Source organism: Triticum dicoccoides, chromosome 1A (genome assembly GCF_002162155.2).
Source record: "Triticum dicoccoides isolate Atlit2015 ecotype Zavitan chromosome 1A, WEW_v2.0, whole genome shotgun sequence".
Taxonomy (NCBI): Eukaryota; Viridiplantae; Streptophyta; class Magnoliopsida; order Poales; family Poaceae; genus Triticum; species Triticum dicoccoides.
The window spans coordinates 476,298,961-476,315,060 of NC_041380.1; positions in this window are offsets into that span (position 1 = coordinate 476,298,961).

Genomic DNA, 16,100 nt, shown 5'->3' on the forward strand with positions numbered 1-16,100 from the left:
CATCATCATATCCAAGGACACATTGTTGATGCAGCGGTCAGGGAGTCGTCAGTCAAAGCCAGAACATGTCGGCGACAACAGTCTGGAAAACAAACAGACGTTGCGGAAAAAAAGGCGGTGAAGAGGGTTGGATGACCATCCCAGATCCGACCAGAACATATTCAGGGAGAGATAACCAGACATATTCAGGGAGAGATAACCTGACAAGTTCACCGACGACGCCGAAACTATCTGAATGTCGCTGATCAAAGAAGGAGCCGGAGGACCAAGATGCGAAGCGGCGGCAACCACTCCATCGGAAGACAACTTTGAGACCACATGCATAACACGGAGATGCAACCAAATGCACTACTATGTAAGAACAATGACTGGATTATCCCCGCCGTCCTCTGTGCCGCCGCCGAGATCATCATCGACGAGTGGGCCAAGAATCAGGAAAATCTTATTTGGATCTGCATAATTCCGCCATCACCACGATAGTGTCACGGTTGTGGATCCGAAATCTAATCCTAAAAGATCTAACTACAATGTTGCAATGGAGATCCGGGGTTCCCACCCCCTCATGCCACCAGAGTGATAAACGAAGGAGGGGACCTGTGGCCTCGTTGGTGAGGGAGCGACGGAGTTGCGGCGGCTAGGGTTTTAATAGTGGGTTTGTTGGAAAAAGAACGATCCCAACAATGCTTACCTTTTTATAGTTATTTCCTAGGGAATTTAATGGGATCTAAATGTCAGGGCAGCGACCCTGAGCTATGGTAAAGTGGATAGAGATAAAAAACAAAATGGATTTTTTTCTGTTGAATATGGAATAAGAGGACAAATATGGAAACAAAAATGAAAAATTATGAAACGTAAGTGAAGCGCAAAGTTTCTTGTATAAAAGGAAATGAAAACAAACGACGTTTTCCCGTGAAACACCGACAAAAATGGAATATCTGTATCCACATTGTTTCTTACATAAAAAGGAAATGGGAGCAAAATGACGTTTTCCGGCGGAACACGAGAAGAAATATAATTTTTTTTGTATGTGCATTTGTGTAAGTTCCCTTCTTATTTTTGGGATAGCCAGCTCATATACACTCTGCCCAATCCTACCCAAAAACATAAACCCAAACATTCGCCTACTCCGACGATCCTCCTTATGATCTCATTCTTTTTAACATAATACCTTATTATGTTCAAGAAATTGTTGCCAAATTTTGGAACTCATGCACAACAAAATACTTGATTTTGTTGGAATTTAGTCTATTTTGGGACAGCCCAATAACTATTTCAGAAATATCTAAATAAATCCTAGAGGCCCATTTAGTCTATTCGTGCAAGGCAAGGGATACTATTAAAGTTTAGTCCCACATTGCTAGTTTAGTGGGAGTTGAACCATCTTATAAGGGGGGTTCTTTCCCCACTTGTATGAGCATGAGAACAAGAGGGACATCCACGCGCGCTCCTCCACCGCCGTCTGTCGCGCCGCGTCGATGTCTAAATTTTTGCCACGCACTACAGGTATACGAAAGGTCACTCGGGAGCTGGAATTTTTTTGCTGTAGTGGATATTGAATACGAACGCTGCACCCTTCGGCTGCTGTCTGTTCGTTTTGTTTCCCTCGTTTCCTTCAGCTCCCGGCACAGCCTCTCGCATCCTTTTCTTGCGCCTATAAAAGGAAGGTCGCTCCTCTCAGAGAGACGCACCGGAAATTTTTATTTCTCTCGTCACCGGTTCCAATCTCTGAGCTGCTGCTGTCTTCCTCATCCCGGCTTGCGGCGTGCACCGCGAGTCGGGACAGTAGGCCACCGAAGCCGCACCTCTTTGAGTCTTGTACGGGAGAAGGGTGATAAGGTTTTTGGGGAGCACTCGGCGCGACTACTGACTTCTTCGTCACGGACACCCCGGACTCCGACAGCTACTTCCCCGACGTCGACAACCTCCTCGACGACATGGCTGGCGAGGACACCGCCCCCAAGTCCAGTGCTACTGCTGTTGCTGTCCCGTATGTGTTCCTCTCTTTTTTGTTCGAGGTCCTGCCTTAGTTCCTTGTTCTGGTGTTTGCCCTAGATATGTTAGATTCTACTTCATATATGAAACTTGCCCTACTGTCTGCTCTAGATAAGCTTGATTACGGTTCATATATGCAGATGTTATTTACCTTCTCTCTGTCAGATCACATGACTAGTTTTATCCCTGTTATATTAGTCATGCTTTATCTAATATTTCTGTTAATAAAATCATTCGGTAAATTGCTCATATTTCCAATAGATTTCATACAAGTGCACATGGTTGAGTTGTCAGCCTTTTTGAAGTAAGAGTATCGATCCCATAAAAAGACGGGAAATGTATTTGCCTCTTACGAGGTTTATCGAGTTCAAAGCAAAAGCAATGTGGAAGTGAAAATACGACAAGAGTGTTGTGACAAGAATTAAAGTGTGTGGGAATTACTCCTATAAAAGATGTTGGAGTACCCGCCTCCTGGGCTCGTTAGGGGCGAAGAGAATCTTCTAGCCATCCGTTGTTGGGTGGCTTGCGGCGGGAGATTCTTGGGGCGGCTCTGCGCCATCTGATCTGCCCGGACGGCGCAGACCCGAGCGACCCTACTGAAAGGTCCATGAAGGGCGAACCGCTGATACGTCTCCAACGTATCTACATTTTTTATTGTTCCATGCTATTATATTATCTGTTTTGGATGTTTAATGGGCTTTAATATACCTTTTATATTATTTTTGGGACTAACCTACTAACCAAAGGCCCAGTGCAAATTGCTGTTTTTTTGTCTATTTCAGTGTTTCGCAGAAAAGGAATATCAAACGGAATCCAAACGGAATGAAACCTTCGGGAGAGTTATTTTTGGAACAAACGCAATCCGGGAGACTTGGAGTGGACGTCAAGAAAGAAACAAGGCGACCACGAGGTAGGAGGGTGCGCCCAGGCGGGGTTGTAACATCTCAAAATTCTAAATTTTGGAATGTTATATTAAATAGATAGATTTGATTGTTTGTTTGATTGTTGTGTGATTGATTGGCTGAAAGTGAGTGAATTCGAAACTTTTTGAAAGTCAAATGAGAGGGAATAAAAGGACTTTCTCAAACTTTCATTTTTTGCATTTATGATCTTTGTGAAGTCAAATTATTTTCATCATAAAACCCTGGAGAGAAGATGACATGACTTCTTCCATTTAAATAAATGAAAAGGGTTTTTTGAAAATATTTGAATTCCATTTGGAAATATTTTCCAATTCAGAAACTTTAAGCAACTCAATGATTTTCACGAGCGAAGATAAAATGATTTCTTCAAAACATATGAAATATGAGTTGGAAGTTTCGAAGACCTCAAATTTAAAGTCCTTTTGAAATTATTATCAATTTGGAGTTATTGGATTTTATTCAAATTATTTTTCTCCAAAAATAAAATATACAGAAATTAGGGTAAAATGATTCCCTACATCAGAAAATTGGAGAGAAATAGATTTGAATTAATTTTGGTATTTTTAAAATGATTTTTATTGGATTATATTGCGACAGCAACACTCTTGGCTTTATTGAAATTTTTGTGGATTTTATTTGATTTTATAAAAATGTTCATGTCGTAGAAAATGTTGTTCTGAAAATTTTGATATATTATATGCCTATAGTTTGTTTTTATTTCATATCGTTTTACTATTTCTTTTTGTCTGCTAAACGTTTTAAAAAAACAGGGGAAAACCCTTCCCTCCGACTGGGCCGGCCCAGCTCCCAGGCCAGGCCGTGGCCCAGCCCACCTCCTCGTCGTCTCCGAGCTCGGGAAGGACTCCCGAGCCAGCACGCCGCCGCGCTGTGACCTCCACGGAAACCGCCGCCGCCTTACCCCTCCTCCACGCCTCCCGAAGCCTCCCCCTCATTCAATAGCGCGCCACCGCCGCCGCGCCGCTCTCTCCTCGCCTCGCCTCGCATCTCTCCCGCATATCGCCGAGCTGCCGGAGCCCGCAACCAACGCCGCCGTTGTCAACCACCGCTGTCACCGCTCGCAGCACCGCCCCGCGCCGCCTCGCTCCTCGCTGCCCACGCCTTCCCCGCCGCCGCTTGGAGCCGTCACACCGAACCCCGCCGCCCGAGGCCGAAGCCGCCGCCGCCATTGTTCGCCTCGACGCCGGAGCCACGTCTGCCATCCGCCGCCATCGAATCGAACCGCCACCTGAACCGATACAAAACTGCCCGGTCCGTTTTTTTAGGGTTTAGATTTACTTCAGTTTTTCTTAAAAAACGGTTTATTATTTTAGGTTAACTTATTCTACGAGCGTTCATCAGCTAGGGTTTGGTAGCAAACGATTTTCATTCGTTAGCGATCGGTAACGAACGTTCACTATTTAGTCTTTTTCTTTTATTTTACTTTTCTGTCAGGGACCTATTCACTAGGTTTTATTTTACAGATTAGTCCCTAGTTTTCAAAGGACCGCACCTTTTTACTCGTTTATCCAAATCCAACGAAACCAACGCCCACTTCTTCGTTATGATCCCCTTTATCCAGATAATCAACTTAAACATATTTTTGAAAGTTTTAAAATTTGAATTCAAATAGAGTTGTATTTGAACTTCGTTTGATCTTAACTTGAGTTTCGTAGCTCCGTTTGAGTTGTTTCTTTTTGCTTATCGAAGCTCTTGACCTAAACTTTCTGATAAGGCCAAATTCATATAATTTTGGTACTGTTAGAAATTGTTTTATGTTGCAAGATTTATTTGCTTGGTTTTGAAGTTTTCAGAATTGTATTATTCGTTCTTTCCGATCTTTTGAGTGATTGCTTATGTGTGGTTACTATTGCTTGCTTACAATAGATTGACCGGACTGTGACGAGTAGAACTATCAAGAGTTTTGAGTGCGAATCGTCTTTATCAATAGTACAGGCAAGTTCACACTTTGATCATATCCCTCTATTACCCAGTTTTTATGCATTAGTTTCAACCCTCAAACATTGCATGAGTAGGATTGATAACATGTGGGTATTGGGAAGTAGTTGATGAGGTAGAACCTATTTTCCTGCATTCAAAACCTTGGGAGTTACTTCTACGTTATGCTTATACTGCTATGCTATGCTCGTAGACATGGTTTGGTTTGAGTGATTCATGACAGATGTGAGAGTTATTATTAATGGTTAACTTAAGGTGGCTACTTTAATACACATCCGGGTGGAACGGTAGGGGCACCCTGGAGCACCTAGTGGTTTGCCTGGGCACCTGGAGAACCCAGTGCTTGCCCAAGGGGATCCCGGAGGACCCGTGTGATCACCCTATGGAATGCCACCCAGGCTCAAAGGGATCATAAGATTATTCATGCTAGAAACTTTCGTGTGCAGCCACAAGCTATTATGGGCTCCAGCATAGTTGAGTATGTTGCATGACCTCTTTCAGTGGTGGGCTAGCAGATGTAGGGGAAAGTAGGTGTAACTGTCCACCCAGCGTAAAGAGTTAATGCTTCTGAAAGACTGTGTCTCGGTCATCCGTTTCTCAAACACCTTGTAGTGCGAGAAATCCAACAGAGGAGATCGAGTCTTATGGGGAAAAGTGCGCAAACCTCTACAGAGTGTACAAACTAATCATGGTTAGCCGTGTCCCCGGTTATGGACATCTTGAGTCTCTGGTATTTGGATTATCATATTGATCTCATCATGTTACTTAAATAATTTGTTGGGTTATTGATGTTAATTTGGGATTGAGTTGGAGGAACCTTCTCAATATTTTATCAACAAACTTTGTAGTTAAATAAAATATATTCCTTTGATGTAGGGAAAATTGGCTTTTCGCAAAAACATTATAACCATAGAGCTTTTCCACCAGCCAAATATGCATGTAGTGATAGCCTTTATTCATCATTATCCTATGGTGTGAATTTGCCAGTACGTTCAATGTACTGACCCTTTGTGGCTGCAACATCTCATGTTGCAGGAATATCTTACGACGAGTAAGTGATACGTTAGGGTTATGATTTCTATACTCAACTTTGCCGTTGGTGTTGATGGGAATCCACAACCTTGTTGTTACTTCCGCTATTTGGATTGAGGTAATAGTATTTACGTTACTTTATACATGTGATTTACCTCTGTTATAAATCCTCGAGTACTGTGTGTGTCAGTATATTGATCCAGGGATGACACTTAAGCACAGAGACTTGACTATGTGAGGTCGGGTCACTACAAGATGGTATCAGAGCACATGTTGACTGTAGGACATGACCCCTAGAAATTGGCAAGCCTATAGGAAAGATTTTTCTCTCAACTTCATTTTCAAAAAGATCTTTTACCTCTCTTCTCTTCTAAGCTTATCCAAATATTCCCTTTTAGTGAGACCATACCCCTTTTTCCCCTTTTGACCACGCGAAGATTCAGCTAATGAGACCACTCCGAGAAGGACAAGATATCGGACAAGTAAGATCATTTCGGAATGAAGAGGATTTTACCGTGCATTATAATAATGGAAACTGCAACGATTGAAGACTCCGAAGACTAGGAGAATTTGGAAGCCCTGTAGAATTTTCCAGATTTGTATGACCTAGGAAGATTACCCTTATGGAACTTGGAAGACTATTGGAGCTGTCAATACCCGAGATCAAGGTGTGTCGGAGAAAGACCGGAACATAGAGCATTAAAACTCAAAGATTTTGTCAAGGAAACCCCAAGGCAGGAGATGGCAATTATGGACTGAAAGCTCATGGCAATGACATGGGCATAAACACGATTATCCGTGGTGTCATCGCCCGCAGATGCATTTCTTCAGAAGGATTGGATGGTAGAAGGTTGATGGAGCAGTAAGATGAAGTTTTAACCTTAGCTGGTGTATCACCAAGATTTGGAGTATTACATCAAGAATTATAAGATGGATCTTTAGGAAGCCGTATTTGACAAAGAAGCATTTTCGTGAAGAACTCAGGACCCCAGAAGCTGAAAGTAGCCAAGCGAGAAGAGCAAAACCTCAAGAATACCGGAGATTTGTCAGGAACTGGAGGACAGTAGGACCATGGCTCATGTCAAGGGTGTTGAAACCCAGAAGTTTGGAATGCAACTCCAGAATATTCAAGGATGTCACAAGAGACTTTGCTACAACAGAGATGAGCTGGCAAAAAGGATTTGAGAAAGACAAGCATGATCGGGAGAAGCCATCGGAGTCAGGAACAAGACTTGAAGAGTTTGGCAACCTTGAAAACTTATTGACCTTTAGAAGACCAAACCCCTGTTATATACCTACGTTAGATGTGATGATTGTGAGCTGTCATTTGTTTGATGTTTTTCTGGCAGCCACGATAAAATCTGCCTTTTCAAAACTGTTGTTTGCATTGTGTGTATCCCTCTCTATCTCTCTTATCTCACCCCAAACCCATGGACCCAACAGAGGATGAATGAAGATGATCTTGTATTTTCTGGACCGATGATTCAATTGGAGACGGACTGATGGATTTGAACATGGAGAATCATATGAAGAATAACCCTATAGTTGGAAATGATATGACCCAGCATGCTCTTCAGTGCTTTGAAAGAGGTGTGATACGTCTCCGTCGTATATGCTTTTCCAAACACTTTTGCCCTTGTTTTGGACTCTAACTTGCATGATTTGAATGGAACTAACCCGGACTGACGCTGTTTTTAGCAGAATTACCATGGTGTTATTTATGTGCAGAAACAAACGTTCTCGGAATGACCTGAAACTTCACGGAGCAACTTTTTGGAAAATATAAAAAAATACCTGCAAAAGATGAAAGCCAGGAGGCCCACCACCTGTCCACGAGGGTGGGGGGCACGCCTGCCCCCCTAGGGCGCGCCCCCTACCTCGTGGGCCCCCTGGAGCTTCTCCGACTCCAACTCCAACTCTATATATTGTGTTTCGGGGAGAAAAAAACCAGAGAGAAGAATTCATCGCATTTTACGATACAAAGCCGCCGCCAAGCCCTAAAACCTCTCGGGAGGGCTGATCTGGAGTCCGTTCGGGGCTCCGGAGAGGGGAATCCGTCGCCATCGTCATCATCAACCATCTTCCGTCACCAATTTCATGATGCTCACCACCGTGCGTGAGTAATTCCATCATAGGCTTGCTGGACGGTGATGGGTTGGATGGGATCTGTCGTGTAATCGAGTTAGTTTTGTTAGGGTTTGTTCCCTAGTATCCACTATGTTCTGAGATTGATGTTGCTATGACTTTGCTATGCTTAATGCTTGTCACTAGGGCCCGAGTGCCATGATTTCAGATTTGAACCTATTATGTTTTCATCAATATATGAGTGTTCTTGATCCTATCTTACAAGTCTATAGTCACCTATTATGTGTTATGATCCGTTAACCCCGAAGTGACAATAATCGGGATACTTACCGGTGATGACCGTAGTGTGAGGAGTTCATGTATTCACTATGTGTTAATGCTTTGTTCCGGTACTCTATTAAAAGGAGGCCTTAATATCCCTTAGTTTCCGTAATGACCCCGCTGCCACGGGAGGGTAGGACAAAAGATGACATACAAGTTCTTTTCCATAAGCACGTATGACTATATTCAGAATACATGCCTACATTACATTGATGAACTGGAGCTAGTTCTGTGTCACCCTAGGTTATGACTGTTACATGATGAACCGCATCCGGCATAATTCTCCATCACCGATCCATTGCCTACGAGCTTTCCATATATTGTTCTTCGCTTATTTACTTTCCCGTTGCTATTGCTATGATCACTACAAAATACCAAAAACATCACTTTTACTACTGTTACCTTTTGCTACCGTTTCCACTACTACCATATTACTTTTCTACTAAATACTTTATTGCAGATATTAAGTTTCCAGGTGTGGTTGAATTGACAACTCCGCTGCTAATACTTGAGAGTATTCTTTGGCTCCCCTCGTGTCGAATCAATAAATTTGGGTTGAATACTTTACCCTTGAAAACTGTTGCGATCCCCTATACTTGTGGGTTATTAGGACTAATTTCTGGCGCCGTTGCCGGGGAGCATAGCTCTATTCTTTGAGTCACTTGGTCTTAACTTACCTCCTATTGAAGAAGTACATGGTCTTAATTTACCGCCTGTTGAAGAAACATATGATCTTAATCCATTACCTATTAAAGAAACTCATGGTCTTGATAACCCGACACAGGTAGTAAAGGTAAATTCTTTCTATAGATATGATAAAGCTAAAATCCCGTTTACTAAATTTGCTAGCCCATGCTTAGATGAGTTTGATAATTTATGGCTAAGCAAGAAGACTTTAATGCTTATTTTGGTAGACAATTGAAATACAATCCAAATATGCTTTCTATGGTTTGAAAACTTGGGTGATTATATGGCTAATGTGAAAGGTGAACTTAAACTTATTAGTAAACATGCTTCTATGGTTACTACTCAAGTAGAACAAGTACTTAAAGCTCAAAATGATTTGCTCAATGAATTAAATTGTAAAGATAATGATAATGCTGTTAGAGTTATGACTAGAGGTGGTAGAATGACTCAGGAACCTTTGTATCCTGAAGGCCACCCTAAGAGAATTGAGCAAGATTCTTAGAGAAATAATATAGATGCACCTAGTCCTTCTAAAAGGAATAAAAAGAAAAATGATAGGACTTTGCATGCTTCTAGTGAACCTATTACTGAAACACCTGAGAATCCAAATGATATTTCTATTTCTGATGCTGAAACTCAATCTGGTAATGAACCTGAAACTAGTGATAATGTTAATAATAATGTTCATGATGATGCTCAACCTAGTAATGATAATGATATAGAAATTGAACCTGGTGTTGATCTTGATAACCCACAATCAAAGAATCAACGTTATGATAAGAAAGACTTTGTTGCTAGGAAACATGGTAAAAAAAGAGAGCCTTGGGTTCAGAAACCCATGCCTTTTCCTCCCAAACCATCCAAGAAAAAGGATGATGAGGATTTTGAGCGCTTTGCTGAAATGATTAGACCTATATTTTTGCATATGCGATTAACTGATATGCTTAAAATGAATCCTTATGCTAAGTACATGAAAGATATTGTTACAAATAAGAGAAAGATACCGGAAGCTGAAATTTCCACCATGCTTGCTAATTATACTTTTAAGGGTGGAATACCAAAGAAACTTGGAGATCCAGGAGTACCCACTATACCATGCTCCATTAAAAGAAACTATGTTAAAACTGCTTTATGTGATCTTGGAGCCGGTGTTAGTGTTATGCCTCTCTCTTTATATCGTAGACTTGATTTGAATAAGTTGACACCTACTGAAATATCTTTGCAAATGGCTGATAAATCAACTGCTATACCTATCGGTATTTGTGAGGATGTGCCTGTTGTAGTTGCAAACGTTACTATTTTAACGGACTTTGTTGTTCTTGATATTCCCGAGGACGATAGTATGTCTATTATTCTTAGAAGACCCTTTTTGAATACTGCAGGGGATGTTATTGATTGCACTAAAGACAATGTCACTTTTCATGTTAATGGCAATGAGCATACGATACACTTTCCATGGAAACAACCTCAAGTTCATAGTATCAACTCTATTGGAAAAATTCCATCGATTATATTTGGAGGTTTTGAATTTCCTCTTCCTACTGTCAAGAAGAAATATGATATTCTTATTATTGGGGATGTGCATATCCCCGTTGAGGTGACATAGTGTTATTCAAAATTTCTCCGGTTCCATGTTATTCAGAATGAGTTCGTTAACAAGACTTGATCAACCTTGTTAGTGGATTCCTTTTGATGATCAGGAGATGGATGAAACTAGAAGGCACAACCTGTTGTACCCTCCTTTTACTTTCTGTTATTTATATTAAATAAAATAAAACTAGTATTTTTTTCTGTCTGTTATCTGATTATTCATGCAATATAAAAATACCCCGAAAATAAAAGTTCTCCAAATGTCCTGAAATTTAAATATGATTTTTTCTGGAATATTTGAGAATATTTGGCACTGAGAACACAACAGGGGGGTCAACCACCTGCCCACGAGGGTGGAGGGTGCGCCGCCTGCCTCGTGGGCCCATGGTGGCCCTCCTCCACTTATTCTTTCACCCACAAACACGAATAACCAGCTCAAACCCGAGTTCTAGCTCATCTTGCTGCCATTTTCGATCTCCTTGCTCAAAGCACCTCTCACAAAACTGCTTGGGGGGGATTGTTCCTTGGTATGTGACTCCTCCATTGGTCCAATTAGTTTTTGTTCTAGTGTTTTATTCATTGCAAATTTTTGCTGCTTAGGTGACCCTGTTGTTGAGCTTGCATGTCAAATTTATATGGTCAAAAGTAGTTTTGATGCATGAGATAGGCCCTAGGCACTTGTAGGAGTAGTTGCTATCAATATTATTGAGTTTGGTTTACTTTTATTTTGAAGTTACTAAAAAATTTCATAATTTTTCAGAGGAAGAAAAGTGCTTAGGAAAATGTTCCACAATGGTTCCTCAAGGAAGCAAGGACCCAGGCTTGCAATGCGTGATGCTGATGATGAGCCACCAAGAGACGCCCCAGTGCGTCCTTGTGAATGGCCTTCTGAGAACTTTATGGATCAAGCAGGAATTAAGGAAGAATTTAACGCATATTTGCGTAACACTAATCTTGTGAGCTTCGAGGAAGAGAAGTGCAGCCAGTATCACAATCTCACTAGTTCCTTTGTGAGGAGGTTTGGATTTTCATCTTCACGTAATTCTCCAACTGTCCTGTTTGATCTTTATGAAAATTCTTATACTATGGACTTAGAGGATTTTACCACTGCTTGCAAACTTCCACAATGGGGTAGTATAAGGGATCCTCGCAAATCTGAATTTAGAGATTTTCTTGCTAGCACAACTGTGCGAGAATCTAGAGATATTACACAAGCTACCATAGGGAGCATTCATTTTCCTGCTATACATTATTTTGCTCTCTTCATAGGTAGATGCATCAATGGTAAAGATGAGGCATGTCACATGTGTGTCCCTGACCTCAGTATTCTTAGGAGTGATGTGTTAGGAGATAAATCCTATAATTTGGGAGCCATTGTTGCACGTAGGTTGCATCTTAATAGATTTAATGGAGATTTCTTTGGAGGAATTTATGCAATCCGCATAGCTAATTTTCTTGGTATAGTTATACGCAAAGATGATATTGAATTACCCCCTGCTCACCTAGACTTTAATGCTATGGTTCACCACCAGTTTGTCGAGAGGAATGAATCACCTCTCCAGTATCGAGTAATCTTTGACAGACGCCGTGCTGTCCATATTACTCTCTCTGCTCCTGCCTTCTTTGATCATCCGTCAAAAGGAAGATATGTTATTACCAGAGAGGAGGCAGATGAGTACGAGAGGAGAGCGGAGGCCGCTCGTCGCCACGCTGCAGCTCAGGAGGCGATAGCTACTGCATCTCAGTACGGCCCCAGCTACTATTATGGATATCCGCGAGGCCAGCCGTGGCCATAGACCAACTTAGGCCAAAAGCCTAAGCTTGGGGGAGTACGTATTTCCCACCGACATTACATTTATGTTCACACACTCATTGCTAGATGTCGGTGCTCATACTTTTTCATTTGTATCATCCATGCTAGTTTATTTCCTTTTTATGCTTTCTTCTTGTGTGTTTAATAAACCTTAAGAAAAACAAAAAAATATTAGTTGTAGCTTTCAATTAGTTTACTTTCCATGCTTGTAGTAGTAATTCAAAAGAAAACCCAAAAAGATTTCCTGTTCTTCTTTTACTTGTTGGGAGCTCTCCCGTGTAAATAATTTTATTTCTTTTGTTTTCCTTGGGGTCGATAGGAGAAGACGTTAATTAAATTGTTGAAGTGGCTCTTGTATGCATAATTGTTGATCTGACAAAAGAGCCCACATTGCCTTGTCTTCTCCTGTTTATTAAATGCTTGCAGATTCTAGCTTAGTCCAATGCACATGCACTATTATTAATATTCACATCGTTCGGTCGTGCAAGTGAAAGGCAATTATGACGATATATGATGCACTGACTGAGATGAGAAAAGCTGGTATGAACTCGACCTCTTTTGTTTTTGTAAATATGATTAGTTCGTCATTCCTGATTCAGCCTATTATGAATAAACATGTTCGCAATGACAACTAGAGATCATAGTTTCTTGTGCCATGCTTGATTAGCTATGAGTTATAATGGTTTACCTTGCGTGCCAACATGCTATTAAAATGGTTGTGATGTGGTATGATAGGGTGGTATCCTTCTCTGAATGATTTAAGTGACTTGACTTGGCGCATGTTCACGCATGTAGTTGAAACAAAATCAACATAGCCTTCACGATATTTATGTTCATGGTGGATTATATCCTACTCATGCTTGCATTCGGTGTTGATTAATTTTAATGCATGTTCATGACTATTGTCGCTCTCTAGCTGGAATCTTCCCAGTCTTTTGCTAGCCTTCACCTGTACTAAGCGGGAATACTACTTGTGCATCCAATCCCTTAAACCCCAAAGTTATTCCACATGAGTCCACTATACCTACCTATATACGGTATCTACCTACCATTCCAAGTAAATTTGTATGTGCCAAACTCTAAACCTTCAAATAAATATCCTGTTTTGTATGCTCGAATAGCTCATGTATCAACTAGGGATGTCTGTATCTTCCATGTTAGGCGGGTTATTCTCAAGGGGAGTGGACTCCGCTCCTCACTCACGAGAAAGTGGCTGGTCACCGGGATGCCCAGTCCCATGCTTTATGCAAACTAAATCAAAATAATTGCAAACAAAACTCCCCTTGGGACTCTTGTTAGTTGGAGGCACTCGTTGTTTCGAGCAAGCCATGGATTGATGCTTGTTGGTGGAAGGGGGAGTATAAACTTTACCATTCTGTTTGGCAACCGCCTATAATGTGTGTAGCATGGAAGATATCGCCATCTCTTGGTTGTTATGTTGACAATGAAAGTATACCGCTCAAAATATTATTCACCTCTATTTCAAAACCGAGCTCTGGCACCTCTACAGTCCCTGCTTCCCTTTGCGAAGGGCCTATCTATTTACTTTCATGTTGAGTCATCATCCTCTTATTAAAAAGCACCAGTTGGAGAGCACTGCTGTCATTTGCATTCATTATTGTTAGTTTACATTGGGTATGACTTGACTGGATCTCTTTTACCATGAATTACAATGTCTAGTCAGTCCTTGATCTTTAAAGGTGCTCTGCATTTATGTTCTGCGGTCTCAGAAAGGGCTAGCGAGATACCATCTTGTCATATCATATTATGATTGTTTTGAGAAAGTGTTGTCATCCGAGATTTATTATTATTGCTCGCTAGTCGATTATGCCATTGATATGAGTAAACTTGAGACCTAAGCGTTATTGTGAATGTGGTTAGTTATAATCTTTGCTGAAAACTTGAATGTTGGCTTTACATATTTACAACAACAAGAGCAAACAAAGTTTGTAAAAGTTTTTCTTTATCACTTTCAGTTTGTCAACTGAATTGCTTGAGGACAAGCAAAGGTTTAAGCTTGGGGGAGTTGATACGTGAGGGAGTCTTGGATTAGGGGGTATCCGGACAGCCGGACTATAACCTTTGGCCGGACTGTTGGACTATGAAGATACAAGATTGAAGACTTCGTCCTGTGTCCGGATGGGACTCTCCTTGGCGTGGAAGGCAAGCTTGGCAATACGGATATGTAGATCTCCTTCCTTGTAACCGACTCTATGTAACCCTAGCCCCCTCCGGTGTCTATATAAACCGGAGGGTTTAGTCCGTAGGACACAATCACAACAATCATACCATAGGCTAGCTTCTAGGGTTTAGCCTCTCCGATCTCGTGGTAGATCTACTCTTGTACTACCCATATCATCAATATTAATCAAGAAGGAGTAGGGTTTTACCTCCATCGAGAGGGCCCGAACCTGGGTAAAAACATCGTGTCCCTTGTCTCCTGTTACCATCCGCCTAGACGCACAGTCCGGGACCCCCTACCCGAGATCCGCCGGTTTTGACACCGACATTGGTGCTTTCATTGAGAGTTCCACTGTGCCGTCACCAGAAAGAAGGATGTCTCATCTCGTCTTTAAAGACGGTACTACTGTTGGGGGAGCTTTGGATGTCGGCCAAACTCTCTGGCTAGGCGGTTTCATCATGACCGCCTGTTCGGCCGCCGCACCGACGATGACTTCTCGAGTCATCGAAAACAGCCTCCACATCAAATCGGCACTCGCCGAATAGATGGATCCAATGGAGCTCGCCTCCTTAAACGAGCTCTTGGATCGCATCGCTGCCTTGGGAGTCGCTACGGACTATGATCGGATTGGGCTTAAACCCGATCAAAGGAAGATCAACTCTCCACCAGTCACCCATCATATTGCAGTGGTGGAGGAACAATGCGGCGAACTTTCCTCTATCTTTAGGACCAAACTATGTCCGGATTCCTGAGCTCTTCAAGCCGGATGCCCATTCGCGGGAGGACAACATCCAATCCCTGAACTTAGAGTCAGGCAGCAGGCCAGGATTATCGGGTAACACCCCGGAACCGGAACTTCCAAAATTGGAAACTCCTCGGCCCCTGGATCCCAGATCGGGTAAGGGTTCGGATTCAATTCCACCCACCCACCCAAACATAAGCGATCTTCCCCACATCAGGCAAGAGCCACAGGAAACAGTACATCACTATTGGGCCAGATTCCTCCTTGCGATGAACAAGGTTAAGGACTGTCGCGAGGAAAACGCAATCCTATTTTTCTGCAATAATTGCACGGACAAGGGAATCCTTAACACCATAAATTGCCGTGAGATAACACGCTTTGTTGACTTGGCGTCCATAGTATGAAAGTACTGTGCGATGGAGAGTGCCTAGAAAACCGAAACAAACTTTTGGGATAATCCGGCCCTGAATACAAACCCAGCCCGAAATAAAAGGGTGCATTATAACAATACACCCGGGTCAACTACCAAAAAGCAAAAAACCCTCTACAGGGCATGGAACCGTACTAGAGGGATGGCTCAACAGACCCTACAAAATTCATAGTACAAAAGGCGCCACACCAACACATAGCCTTAGAGCATGTTGGATACTCCGGCAGGTAGCCAAAAGTGGCGAGGATCTTCTCATCCCAGAGTCCACAGAGCACCATCCCAGGGATAACAATACGATATTATTAGTCTTTGAGACCTTCACATCAAATAATAGGCGAAAGAGAACA